A 13,863-nucleotide genomic window follows, 5' to 3' on the forward strand; every position below is an offset into this window, starting at 1 on the left:
CATTATCTTGACTATATTCCTTATGCTATACATTACATCCCGGTTACTTATTTATTTTACCATTGGAAGTCTGTCCTTTTTTTTTTTTTTTTTTTTTTTGTGAGGGCATCTCTCATATTTATTGATCAAATGATTGTTAACGACAATAAAATTCTGTATAGGGGAGTCAATGCTCAATGCACAATCATTAATCCACCCCAAGCCTAATTTTCGTCAGTCTCCAATCTTCTGAGGCATAACAAACAAGTTCTTACATGGAGAACAAATTCTTTCATAATGAATAAGTTACATAGTGAACAGTACAAGGGCAGTCATCACAGAAACTTTCAGTTTTGCTCATGCATTATGAACTCTAAACAGTCAGTTCAAATATGAATACTCATTTGGTTTTTATACTTGATTTATGTGTGGATACTACATTTCTCACTTTATTATTATTATTTTTAATAAAATGCTGAAGTGGTAGGTAGATACAAGATAAAGGTAGAAAACATAGTTTAGTGTTGTAAGAGAGCAAATGTAGATGATCAGGTGTGTGCCTGTAGACTATGTGTTAATCCAAGCTAGACCAGGGCAATAAAACATCCACGTATGCAGAAGATTTCTCTCAGAACAGGGGGGGTGAGGTTCTAAGCCTCACCTCTGTTGATCCCCAATTTCTCACCTGATGGCCCCCCTGCGACTGTGCCTGTCTTAGGTTGTTCCTCCCTTGAGGAATCTTACCCGTCTCTGGCTAACCAGTCATCTTCCGGGGCCATACAGGGAAATGTGAAGTTGGTAAGTGAGAGGGAAGCCTTATTGTTTGAAAAGGTTAGCTTTTTACTTCTTTGCATTTTTATGCCCTGTGGCTTCTATGCCCAGCATTTGTCTTGAGGTATCTTTACCACTTGGAAGATTTATGATACTCGGTAAATTTGATATGAGGCCTGAATTCTATTTAAGGGTTGTAATTAGGAAGGAAGAAGAAAAGCTATAGAAGTAGCAGGCGGCAGAAAACATGGGAAGATTGATTATTTCTTTGACATATCTTCTTGTAGAGTAACTTCAGCATGAATAGGTTTTAAGCTACTACTTAAATTGCGCACACACATTAACATAATAGGAGTATAGTTACATAACCAAAGCATATCTGTAATTACCAGCCATCTCCAGTGAAACCAAGAAAACCAGTTAGGCACCTTAGGCATTTGTGAAAACTTATCTATGACATGGTGGATATTGTCCAACTGAACTTGAACAGTCTGAGAGAAATCAGACAAATTAAAACAACCCATTCCTGGGGACTGTTCACATGCCATATGTTCTTTTAACAGTAAATAGTCTGTAGTTGTAAGACTTTGGAGCGCTACAATTTGCACTTCTCCAAATTCTTGGTTGAGTTCCAACAGTATAGATCCAGTCAAGTTTGTTGTTTTACTGTATGCACAGGCCAGCTTAGATATCTCCTTCCTCATTCCCATGGCAAGTCCAGGAACTGGTGGGATGAGTGCATCTACAGCTGTAGCAGTGCGTGGATCTTTGTTGGGGTTTTTTGATGATCATCTTCTGGCATAAGTCTTCCAGAGAGTGCTGATGTTGGAAGTTCTTTTTCATATCGTATCTTAGTTCATTTTTGGGGTAGCCCAATTAGGCTTTGATCCTCTGTATAAACACAAACAGACCCTTTGCCTACACTTTTATATGCCCTTTATACCCTTGTGTAGAACTCGTTGGAGGTTACCACACAGGAACTGCCCTTTTTTTTTTTTTCTTTGTTTTTGGTATCACTAATCTACACTTACATGACGAATATTATGCTTACTAGGCTCTCCCCTATACCAGGTCTCCCCTATAAACCCCTTTACAGTCATTGTCCATCAGCATAGCAAAATGTTGTAGAATCACTACTTGCCTTCTCTGTGTTGTACAGCCCTCCCTTTTCTCCTACCCCCCCTTGCATGTTAATCTTAATACCCCCCTACTTCTCCCCCCCTTATCCCTCCCTACCCACCCATCCTCCCCAGTCCCTTTCCCTTTGGTACCTGTTAGTCCATTCTTGAGTTCTGTGATTCTGCTGCTGTTTTGTTCCTTCAGTTTTTCCTTTGTTCTTATATTCCACAGATAAGTGAAATCATTTGGTATTTCTCTTTCTCTGCTAGGCTTGTTTCACTGAGCATAATACCCTCCAGCTCCATCCATGTTGCTGCAAATGATTGGATTTGCCCTTTTCTTATGGCTGAGTAGTATTCCATTGTGTATATGTACCACATCTTCTTTATCCATTCATCTATCGATGGGCATTTAGGTTGCTTCCAATTCTTGGCTATTGTAAATAGTGCTGCAATAAACATAGGGGTGCATCTGTCTTTCTCAAACTTGATTGCTGCGTTCTTAGGGTAAATTCCTAGGAGTGCAATTCCTGGGTCAAATGGTAAGTCTGTTTTGAGCATTTTGATGTACCTCCATACTGCTTTCCACAATGGTTGAACTAACTTACATTCCCACCAGCAGTGTAGGAGGGTTCCCCTTTCTCCACAGCCTCGCCAACATTTGTTGTTGTTTGTCTTTTGGATGGCAGCCATCCTTACTGGTGTGAGGTGATACCTCATTGTAGTTTTAATTTGCATTTCTCTGATAATTAGCGATGTGGAGCATCTTTTCATGTGTCTGTTGGCCATCTGTATTTCTTTTTTGGAGAACTGTGTGTTCAGTTCCTCTGCCCATTTTTTAATTGGGTTATTTGTTTTTTGTTTGTTGAGGCGTGTGAGCTCCTTATATATTCTGGACGTCAAGCCTTTATCGGATGTGTCATTTTCAAATATATTCTCCCATACTGTAGGGATCCTTCTTGTTCTATTGATGGTGTCTTTTGCTGTACAGAAGTTTTTCAGCTTAATATAGTCCCACTTACTCATTTTTGCTGTTGTTTTCCTTGCCCGGGGAGATATGTTCAAGAAGAGGTCACTCATGTTTATGTCTAAGAGGTTTGTGCCTATGTTTTCTTCCAAGAGTTTAATGGTTTCATGGCTTACATTCAGGTCTTTGATCCATTTTGAGTTTACTTTTGTATATGGGGTTAGACAATGGTCCAGTTTCATTCTCCTACATGTAGCTGTCCAGTTTTGCCAGCACCACCTGTTGAAGAGACTGTCATTTCGCCATTGTATGTCCATGGCTCCTTTATCAAATATTAATTGACCATATATGTCTGGGTTAATGTCTGGATTGTCTAGTCTGTTCCATTGGTCTGTGGCTCTGCTCTTGTGCCAGTACCAAATTGTCTTGATTACTATGGCTTTATAGTAGAGCTTGAAGTTGGGGAGTGAGATCCCCCCTACTTTATTCTTCTTCCTCAGGATTGCTTTGGCTATTTGGGGTCTTTGGTGGTTCCATATGAATTTTTGAATTATTTGTTCCAGTTCATTGAAGAATGTTGCTGGTAGTTTCATAGGGATTGCATCAAATCTGTATATTGCTTTGGGCAGGATGGCCATTTTGACGATATTAATTCTTCCTAGCCACGAGCATGGGATGCGTTTCCATCTGTTAGTGTCCCCTTTAATTTCTCTTAAGAGTGACTTGTAGTTTTCAGAGTATAAGTCTTTCACTTCTTTGGTTAGGTTTATTCCTAGGTATTTTATTTTTTTGGATGCAATTGTGAATGGAGTTGTTTTCCTGATTTCTCTTTCTGTTGGTTCATTGTTAGTATACAGGAAAGCCACAGATTTCTGTGTGTTGATTTTGTATCCTGCAATTTTGCTGTATTCCGATATCAGTTCTAGTAGTTTTGGGGTGGAGTCTTTAGGGTTTTTTATGTACAGTATCATGTCATCTGCAAATAGTGACAGTTTAACTTCTTCTTTACCAATCTGGATTCCTTGTATTTCTTTATTTTGTCTGATTGCCATGGCTAGGACCTCCAGTACTATGTTAAATAACAGTGGAGAGAGTGGGCATCCCTGTCTAGTTCCTGATCTCAGAGGAAATGCTTTCAGCTTCTCGCTGTTCAATATAATGTTGGCTGTGGGTTTATCATAGATGGCCTTTATTATGTTGAGGTACTTGCCCTCTATTCCCATTTTGCTGAGAGTTTTTAACATGAATGGATGTTGAACTTTGTCAAATGCTTTTTCAGCATCTATGGAGATGATCATGTGGTTTTTGTCTTTCTTTTTGTTGATGTGGTGGATGATGTTGATGGACTTTCGAATGTTGTACCATCCTTGCATCCCTGGGATGAATCCCACTTGGTCATGGTGTATGATCCTTTTGATGTATTTTTGAATTCGGTTTGCTAATATTTTGTTGAGTATTTTTGCATCTATGTTCATCAGGGATATTGGTCTGTAGTTTTCTTTTTTGGTGGGGTCTTTGCCTGGTTTTGGTATTAGGGTGATGTTAGCTTCATAGAATGAGTTTGGGAGTATCCCCTCCTCCTCTATTTTTTGGAAAACTCTAAGGAGAATGGGTATTATGTCTTCCCTGTATGTCTGATAAAATTCCGAGGTAAATCCATCTGGCCCGGGAGTTTTGTTCTTTGGTAGTTTTTTGATTACCGCTTCAATTTCGTTGCTGGTAATTGGTCTGTTTAGATTTTCTGTTTCTTCCTGGGTCAATCTTGGAAGGTTATATTTTTCTAGGAAGTTGTCCATTTCTCCTAGGTTTCCCAGCTTGTTAGCATATAGGTTTTCATAGTATTCTCCAATAATTCTTTGCATTTCTGTGGGGTCCGTCGTGATTTTTCCTTTCTCGTTTCTGATACTGTTGATTTGTGTTGACTCTCTTTTCTTCTTAATAAGTCTGGCTAGAGGCTTATCTATTTTGTTTATTTTCTCAAAGAACCAGCTCTTGGTTTCATTGATTTTTGCTATTGTTTTATTCTTCTCAATTTTATTTATTTCTTCTCTGATCTTTATTATGTCCCTCCTTCTGCTTACCTTAGGCCTCATCTGTTCTTCTTTTTCCAATTTCGATAATTGTGACATTAGACCATTCATTTGGGATTGCTCTTCCTTTTTTAAATATGCTTGGAGTGCTATATACTTTCCTCTTAAGACTGCTTTTGCTGCGTCCCACAGAAGTTGGGGCTTAGTGTTGTTGTTGTCATTTGTTTCCATATATTGCTGGATCTCCATTTTGATTTGGTCATTGATCCATTGATTATTTAGGAGCGTGTTGTTAAGCCTCCATGTGTTTGTGAGCCTCTTTGCTTTCTTTGTACAGTTTATTTCTAGTTTTATGCCTTTGTGGTCTGAAAAGTTGGTTGGTAGGATTTCAATCTTTTGGAATTTTCTGAGGCTCTTTTTGTGGCCTAGTATGTGGTCTATTCTGGAGAATGTTCCATGTGCACTTGAGAAGAATGTATATCCCGCTGCTTTTGGATGTAGAGTTCTATAGATGTCTATTAGGTCCATCTGCTCTACTGTGTTGTTCAGTGCTTCCGTGTCCTTACTTATTTTCTGCCCAGTGGATCTATCCTTTGGGGTGAGTGGTGTGTTGAAGTCTCCTAGAATGAATGCATTGCAGTCTATATCCCCCTTTAGTTCTGTTAGTATTTGTTTCACATATGCTGGTGCTCCTGTGTTGGGTGCATATATATTTAGAATGGTTATATCCTCTTGTTTGACTGAGCCCTTTATCATTATGTAGTGTCCTTCTTTATCTCTTGTTACTTTCTTTGTTTTGAAGTCTATTTTGTCTGATATTAGTACTGCAGCCCCTGCTTTCTTCTCACTGTTGTTTGCTTGAAATATGTTTTTCCATCCCTTGACTTTTAGTCTGTACATGTCTTTTGGTTTGAGGTGAGTTTCTTGTAAGCAGCATATAGATGGGTCTTGCTTTTTTATCCATTCTGTTACTCTGTGTCTTTTGATTGGTGCATTCAACCCATTAACATTTAGGGTGACTATTGAAAGATATGTACTTATTGCCATTGCAGGCTTTAAATTCGTGGTTACCAAAGGTTCAAGGTTAGCCTCTTTAGTATCTTATTGCCTAACTTAGCTCGCTTATTGAGCTGTTATATACACTGTCTGGAGATTCTTTTCTTCTCTCCCTTCTTGTTCCTCCTCCTCGATTCTTCATATGTTGGGTGTTTTGTGCTGTGCTCTTTCTAGGAGTGCTCCCATCTAGAGCAGTCCCTGTAAGATGTTCTATAGTGGTGGTTTGTGGAAAGCAAATTCCCTCAGCTTTTGTTTGTCTGGGAATTGTTTAATCCCACCGTCATATTTGAATGATAGTCGTGCTGGATACAGTATCCTTGGTTCAAGGCCCTTCTGTTTCATTGTATTAAATATATCATGCCATTCTCTTCTGGCCTGTAAAGTTTCTGTTGAGAAATCTGACGTTAGCCTGATGGGTTTCCCTTTATAGGTGACCTTTTTCTCTCTAGCTGCCTTTAACACTCTTTCCTTGTCCTTGATCTTTGCCATTTTAATTATTATGTGTCTTGGTGTTGCCCTTCTTGGATCCTTTCTGTTGGGGGTTCTGTGTATTTCCGTGGTCTGTTTGATTACTTCCTCCCCCAGTGTGGGGAAGTTTTCAGCAATTATTTCTTCTAAGATACTTTCCATCTCTTTTCCTCTCTCTTCTTCTTCTGGGACCCCTATAATACGGATATTGTTCCTTTTGGATTGGTCACACAGTTCTCTTAACATTGTTTCATTCCTGGAGATCCTTTTGTCTCTCTCTATGTCAGCTTCTATGCGTTCCTGTTCTCTGATTTCAATTCCATCAATGGCCTCTTGCATTCTATCCATTCTGCTTATAAACCCTTCCAGAGTTTGTTTCATTTCTGCGATCTCCTTTCTGGCATCTGTGATCTCCTTCCGGACTTCATCCCATTTCTCTTGCGTATTTCTCTGCATCTCTGTCAGCATGTTTATGATTCTTATTTTGAATTCTTTGTCAGGAAGACTGGTTAGGTCTGTCTCCTTCTCTGGTGTTGTCTCTGTGATCTTTGTCTGCCTGTAGCTTTGCCTTTTCATGGTGATAGGAATAGTCTGCAGAACTGGGACCAGTGACGGCTGGAAGGACTTCCTTTCTTGTTGGTTTGTGGCCCTCCTCTTCTGGGAGAACAGCGACCTCTAGTGGCTTGTGCTGCGCAGCTGCGCGCAGACAGGGTTTCTGCTTCCTGCCCGGCTGCTATGGAGTTAATCTCCGCTGTTGCTGTGGGCGTGGCCTGGCTCGGGCAGCTGCTCCAAAGTGGTGGAGTCGCGTTGGAGCAGGAGCTGCTGGGAGGCTATTTATCTCCGTAAGGGGCCTGCCTGCTCCCTGCAGCCCAGGGGTTAGGGTGCCTAGAGATCCCGGATTCCCTACCTCTGGATTAAGTGACCCGCCCTGCCCCTTTAAGACTTCCAAAAAGCACCCGCCAAAACAAAACAACGACCACACACAAAAAAAAAATAAGAAAAAAAAATTTTTTTAATTAAAAAAAAAAAAAAGTTTTTAATTAAAAAAAAAAAAAAAAAAAGGGGGTGGTCGTTCGTTTTTCTTTATTCTCCGGTGCCAGCCTCAGGCCTCTGCTCACCGGTCTTTCTGCCCTGTTTCCCTAATATTGGGGTCCCTATCCCTTTAAGACTTCCAAAAAGCGCTCGCCAAAACAAAACAGCAAAAAAGAAAAAAAAAAAATGGTCGCGCGCTTTTCTTATGTCCTCTGTCGCCCAGCCTCCAGTGCCCGCTCACTGTTCTTGCTGCCCTGTTTCCCTAGTATTGGGGTCCCTATCCCTTTAAGACTTCCAAAAAGCGCTCGCCAAAACAAAACAGCAAAAAAGAAAAAAAAAAAATGGTCGCGCGCTTTTCTTATGTCCTCTGTCGCCCAGCCTCCAGTGCCTGCTCACTGTTCTTGCTGCCCTGTTTCCCTAGTATTGGGGTCCCTATCCCTTTAAGACTTCCAAAAAGCGCTCGCCAAAACAAAACAGCAAAAAGCAAAAAAAAAATGGTCGCGCGCTTTTCTTATGTCCTCTGTCGCCCAGCCTCAGGCCTCTGCTCACTGTTCTTGCTGCCCTGTTTCCCGAGTATTGGGGTCCCTATCCCTTTAAGACTTCCAAAAAGCGCTCGCCAAAACAAAACAGCAAAAAGCAAAAAAAAAAAAATGGTCGCGCGCTTTTCTTATGTCCTCTGTCGCCCAGCCTCCAGTGCCTGCTCACTGTTCTTGCTGCCCTGTTTTCCTAGTATCGAGGGCCCTGCACTCTGGCCCGGATGGCGGGGGCTGGGTGCTCGGCAGTCCTGGGCTCCGTCTCCCTCCCGCTCTGCCTGCTCTTCTCCCGCCGGGAGCTGGGGGGAGGGGCGCTCGGCTCCCGCGGGGCCGGGGCTTGTATCTTACCCCCTTCGCGAGGCGCTGGGTTCTCTCAGGTGCGGATGTGGTCTGGATATTGTCCTGTGTCCTCTGGTCTTTATTCTAGGAAGGGTTGTCTTTGTTATATTTTCATAGATATATGTTGTTTTGGGAGGAGATTTCCGCTGCTCTACTCACGCCGCCATCTTCCGCCCCTCCTCTCGGTTTTTTTTCTTTATCTGTTTGTTTGGTGTTGTATAAGCCTTTTCAAGCCAGGGCCTCTTGTCTTCCATTTTACAAAGTTGAATCTTTACTCTATCTTCAAACATTTCTTCATCTCCATTCTTTCCCTTCTCCTAGAGTTCTTCTTTTCTGCATGTTAGCAGTTTCTATCCTCCATATTCCAAAGCATTTTAAAAAGTATATTTTCCCCCTCTTTATGATTTCCTGCTGCCCCTTGGGAGGGTTCTTCAATCTCACCTTCTCTTTCACTAATTGGCTCTTCAGCTGTTTCCATCATGCTCTCCGCCCCGACTCTTGTATTCATTCTTTTCTTCAACTATTGTATTTTTCATGCTTAATATTTTTCCACCAGGTTCTTTTAAACAATTTCTTAATTTTTCTTCATATGATTAACATCTTCCTTTATTTCCTTAAAAACTTTTTATGATGCTTATTTTAAATTCTGGATCCATTCATCTCAATAATTCTGCTTCAGACAGGATACATTCAGTTTCTCGTCTCTCTTTCATAAGGGATGTACTTCTCAGGTGTCTAGTTATTTTGGCCTGTGAGTTCACGGTGCCATGATGGCCTGTGAACAGAGCACCTCGCTGTCCTGTGCTTACTCCACGGACACAGGAGTTCTGGGCTGTTTCTAATTTCTTTGGGGATGTGGCATCAAGAAGTCAGAGACAGCATCAAGGCATTTCAGGAGGAGTAGCAAGAGCAGAATTCTAAAAAGCTTCCCTCCAACCAAGTGAATTTTAATCCTGGCTCTTCATTAGACTCATATGTGGAGATTTTAAAAATGGCACCTTACCACAGACTAATAAACCAGAATTCCTGGGGATGAGGCGCAGAGGTGAATATTGATTTTCTCAACACTGCATTTTGCAAAAAAAAAATCCAAACCTGGACCATTGTTAACAGTGTGTCTGCTGGCCCTGCCCCTACCTTCGCCATCTTCCAGATTATTAACAGGAGAGCTGAAGGAGCCTTTTGTAGCCACAGCCAAATCAAATCACTCATCACTCAAAACCCTCCACTGCCTCCCTTCTCAGAGAAAAACAGTAATCTTATGAGGGCCTATAAGACTGCAATACTGTGATTTATAAGGAAAATATGCATTGGTCATTCAGGTCACCAAAATACATTTCTCATATATATTTGGTCTTCATCCATGGTTCCTGACTCACTTTGCTGAGAGTTTTTATCATGAAGGGATGTTGAATTTTGTCGAATGCTTTTTCAGCATCTATGGAGATGATCATCTGGTTTCTGTCCTTCTTTTTGTTGATGGGGTGGGTGATGTTGATGGATTTTTTAATATTGTACCAATCCTTGCTTCCCCGCAATAAATCCTACTTGATCATGATGGATGATCTTTTTGAATTTCTTTTGCTAATATTTTGTTGAGTATTTTTGCATCTATGTGTTCATCAGGGATATTGGTCTGTAATTTTCTTTTTTGTGGTGTCTTTGCCTGGTATGGTATTAGAGTGATGTTGGCCTCGTAGAATGAATTTGGGAGTATTCCCTCATCTTCTACGTTTTGGAAAACTTTAAGAAGGATAGGTATTAATTAGGTCTTTACTAAATGTTCGATAAAATTCAGCAGTGAGACCATCTGGTTCAGGAGTTTTCTTCTTAGGTAGTTTTTTGATTACCAATTCAATTTCCTTGCTGGTAATTGATCGGATCTGTCATTTATGAACATATTCTCCCATACTGTAGGATGCCTTTTTGTTCTACTGATGGTGTCCTTTGCTGAATAGAAGCTTTTCAGCTTGATATAGTCCTACTTCTTTATTTTTGCTTTTGTTTCCCTTGCCCAGGGAGATATGTTCATGAAGAAGTTGTTCCTGTTTATGTCCAAGAAATTTTTTGGCTGCTGTATTATTAAATCTAAAAAGACAATGATGACAAGGAAACTTTGAAACAAAATGACCTGTCATAATTCCAATAGTCGTTAACTAGTAATATTCTATGTTTTCTTCTAGACTAAAATTCTTTCTTTAGCGATATTTTTGGGCAAGTAAATTTCCTCTTGGCATAATATTGGAATAGGTTTTGACCCCTAATAAGCTGGGAAGAATTCGCCAGTTGTGTATCATCTGCCTTAAACTGGAAACTTGAACTGCACAGATGAACTACCTGCAATTATCATTTCACAACTGTTTTAAACAGTCTTCATGTACCTCCATCACAACAACAGCTGATAATGCCTATTTGGTGTGCAGAAGGGAAGGAAGGCATGCACTCTGGGTAAGAGCACGAGTCTCTTGTTCTCTACCTTGGGCTTAGGATCATCGGTCCTAACTTCCTCTTCAGTAAGGAAACCGAGTCCCAGAGGGGGAGGGGAACCACCCGTCAGTCTGACAGGACTGGTCGGCCGTGGAGCTGGGACCCCAGCCCCACCCGTCTTTAGGACGCCTCCACACCCAACGTGGCCCGTAGCTTCCCTGAGGCTGTGGAGCAGCCCACCCCCTGCCCATCGCCCCCGCCCGGAGACTCACCTGGCCCTGGCCAGGACGTTTAAATCTTGTGGCGCCTGAAGAACTGCAACAGTCCCTTTCTGCCGGCCCTCTGGCCCTCTGGCTCCAGCTGAAAGGACAGCCTGTAGCTGCAGGACAGAGGGACACCCGTGAGCCCCTGGAGCCACACGTCAGGGTCCCTTCTCCCAGAGCCTGCGGGCAGCTGCAGCCCACGCCTGCCTCCTGCCGGCCTCACCTCTGCTCCTCATCCAGGGGCTCTACGGCCTGGAGAAAGGACTGGAAGCGCTCATCGGGCTCCAGGTCGTACTGCCTGGCCACGCGCCTTTGAATCCAGATCTCGTCTAGGATGGAAATGACCTGGGGCAGAGGAAGGACAGTATGTAGACGAGGAGGGGGGTGAAGAGCGGGGGCACTGGGATGGTCCCGGATCTTTGCTCACACGGGAACCCGCCTTCCCTCCAGTGCCATCCAGCCCTGCCTGTTCCCACTGTTGGGTCTCCAGCTCCTCCTCCAGGAAGGCGGCCGTGAGGCCGCCCTCACCCGCCATCTGACAAAGCCTTTAGTGTCCTCAGCTCTGTGTGGCTTAACTCTCTCAAGACACATTAGACCCAGGGTATGGGGTGGACAAGGTCCTGCCCAGGGGGTCCTGACTCCATCCCTCACCTTTCATGGCTGGGAACTCAACTCTTATTTTATACCATCACCCTGGAAGGCAGCAAGGCAGCGAAAGTGCATGGGAAACAGCCCCCTGAGCCCAGAATGAGGCCGGAACGTCCCCACCCTTTCTCAAGGTGGAGGACCTCCAGGGCCCTCCAAGGGGCAGGCCTGCCCAGAAACAGCACCCGGACCTGGCCCGGGATCGGGGCTACCGAGAGGCGGGGAGGGGATTGGGGAGCTGAGGCCAAGCTTCCCACGCAGCTCTCTGTGATGGCAGACATGGCAGACAGGGAGACGGGGCCTCAGGCGGGAAGGCACTGCCAGCCCCCTGATGTGCTTCCTGCCCTGAAGGAGCAACATGCCTCCCCCTGGGCGGGGCCTGAGGGGGAGGACAGTCCTGCCCAGATGCTGCCCCTCTCGCCCTCAGCCCCGCCTTCCCTGGGGCCAGGACCGGGGCTTAAGTGGGTCTTCTCCTATGGGTCCAGCTCCTGGGGTGGAGGGGAGACTCTCAGAAGTAGTGGTGGCCAGATGCTGAGAGGTGTGGGCTCACTGGGGCTCTCTCCTCCCCAAAGCTCACCATCCTGCCCCCCTGTGCCCCGCTGGGCTCACTTACTTCATCGTTATGTTCTGGGAGTTGGTCTATGGGCACATCATCCAGAATATATCCAAGGAAGGGGACCATGCCCTGTGCCACGGGGGTGGGGAGGTGATGAGTCCCCACCTACCTCAGGGGCGCCCACAGAGCTCCTCCTGAACCCCACACCCGCAGCCCCCAGCTCCCTTGGACCACCCTGTGCTGCCTCCCTCCCCTCCTCCCTTCACCCTTTGCTCCTCTCCCGGTCCCTCCTAGGGCTGGCTTTTGGCCAATCCCAGGACCTGTGGTCCCTGCACCTGTCCTCCAACTTCTCCCTGTACCCAGCTGCTCTTGCCCTCCTCCTGGTCACCCCAGTGCTGGCAGCTCAGGGCTGGTGGCACCAGGTCACACCACCCTCACCTGAATCTCCTCGTACTGGGGTGTCCTCTTGTCCCCCTGGCATTGCATCAACAGGTGCTTCGCCACCTGCAAGGTCCAGGACACTCAGGTGCTCGTGCTCCCCTCCCACGCGGCCTCCCACCACCAGGCCTTGGTTGATGGATGCCTTGCGCGAGTCCCCTGGCACCTACGCTGTCCCCACCTCCAGCAGGCTCTCAGCCTAGAGCAACCCCAGCTCCAGCACACACATACTCATGGGAGTCCTTGGGCCACGGCCGCCGCCCTGAGAGGGTCAGGGGAGGTCCCTCTGCCTCCCAGGGTGCCCTGAGCACCCACTGTCACCTGGCTATCAGCACGGCTCCCCTCACACGACAAGGTGGGATGGGCACCAAGCTGAAGCCCGTTTTGTGCTCCCCGAACCCTGCTCACCTGGCAGGCCCGTACCCCAGGGTAATGGTCTCAGAGGACCCAGGGAGAGGCCGACCTTGCTCAGCCACGGGCCCCACTGCTGCTGCCAACCCCACGCCAGCCCCGGCCCTGACCGGGGGCCCGTCCTCTGGGTCCTCACTGGATGCCAGGCCCTCTGTCAAGTGGGGCCAGGGAGGGAGACAGACGAGGCCCTTCGGGGCCTGGGGGACCCAACTGCCCCCATCAGCTCCCCCCTCTCACCCCGCACACCTCAAGTCTGCCCAAGGCTGGGCCGCAGCACGGCAGAGGACTTGCCCCAAGGACCGCTCCCTTCCAGACCTCTAGCCTCCGTTTACCTCGTGGAAAGACTGCCGATCAGTCTTTTTGTCCTTCTTTTTAAGTTTCTTAAACATCCTGGAGCTTTTCCTAAGGGGCGGGGAGAGGAGGAGGGGACATGTGGCCAGCAGGTGGGGAGTCTGGGGGCAGACCTGTTCTCCTGGAGACCCCAGATATCAACTAGCCTGCAGGAGGCTATCCACCACAGCCCTGGGCCCTGGGCACTCCGTGGCCTGGGGAGGGGGCTGCGTGTTTCCACCCGGGGCCTCCATTCCCAGTTCTCCCCGGGGCGAATCTGCTTTGGGCCAGGTCGCTGTCCTTGGGGCAGAGACCTCCTGCTGCAGAACGCATGCTCGAGATCTCCAGTTGGCTTCAACCCACACCTGACATTGCGGGAAACTGATTCCTCCAGGGGTATCGCTGGCCTGACCCACAGGGGGCTCCAAGAGCCCGCCATCCCTGTCCCTAGGCTCTGCCACCTCCCAGAAAGTCCCAGCCATCTGAGGGGACACTGCCAG

This window comes from Manis pentadactyla, chromosome 12 (assembly GCF_030020395.1).
Source record: "Manis pentadactyla isolate mManPen7 chromosome 12, mManPen7.hap1, whole genome shotgun sequence".
Taxonomy (NCBI): domain Eukaryota; kingdom Metazoa; phylum Chordata; class Mammalia; order Pholidota; family Manidae; genus Manis; species Manis pentadactyla.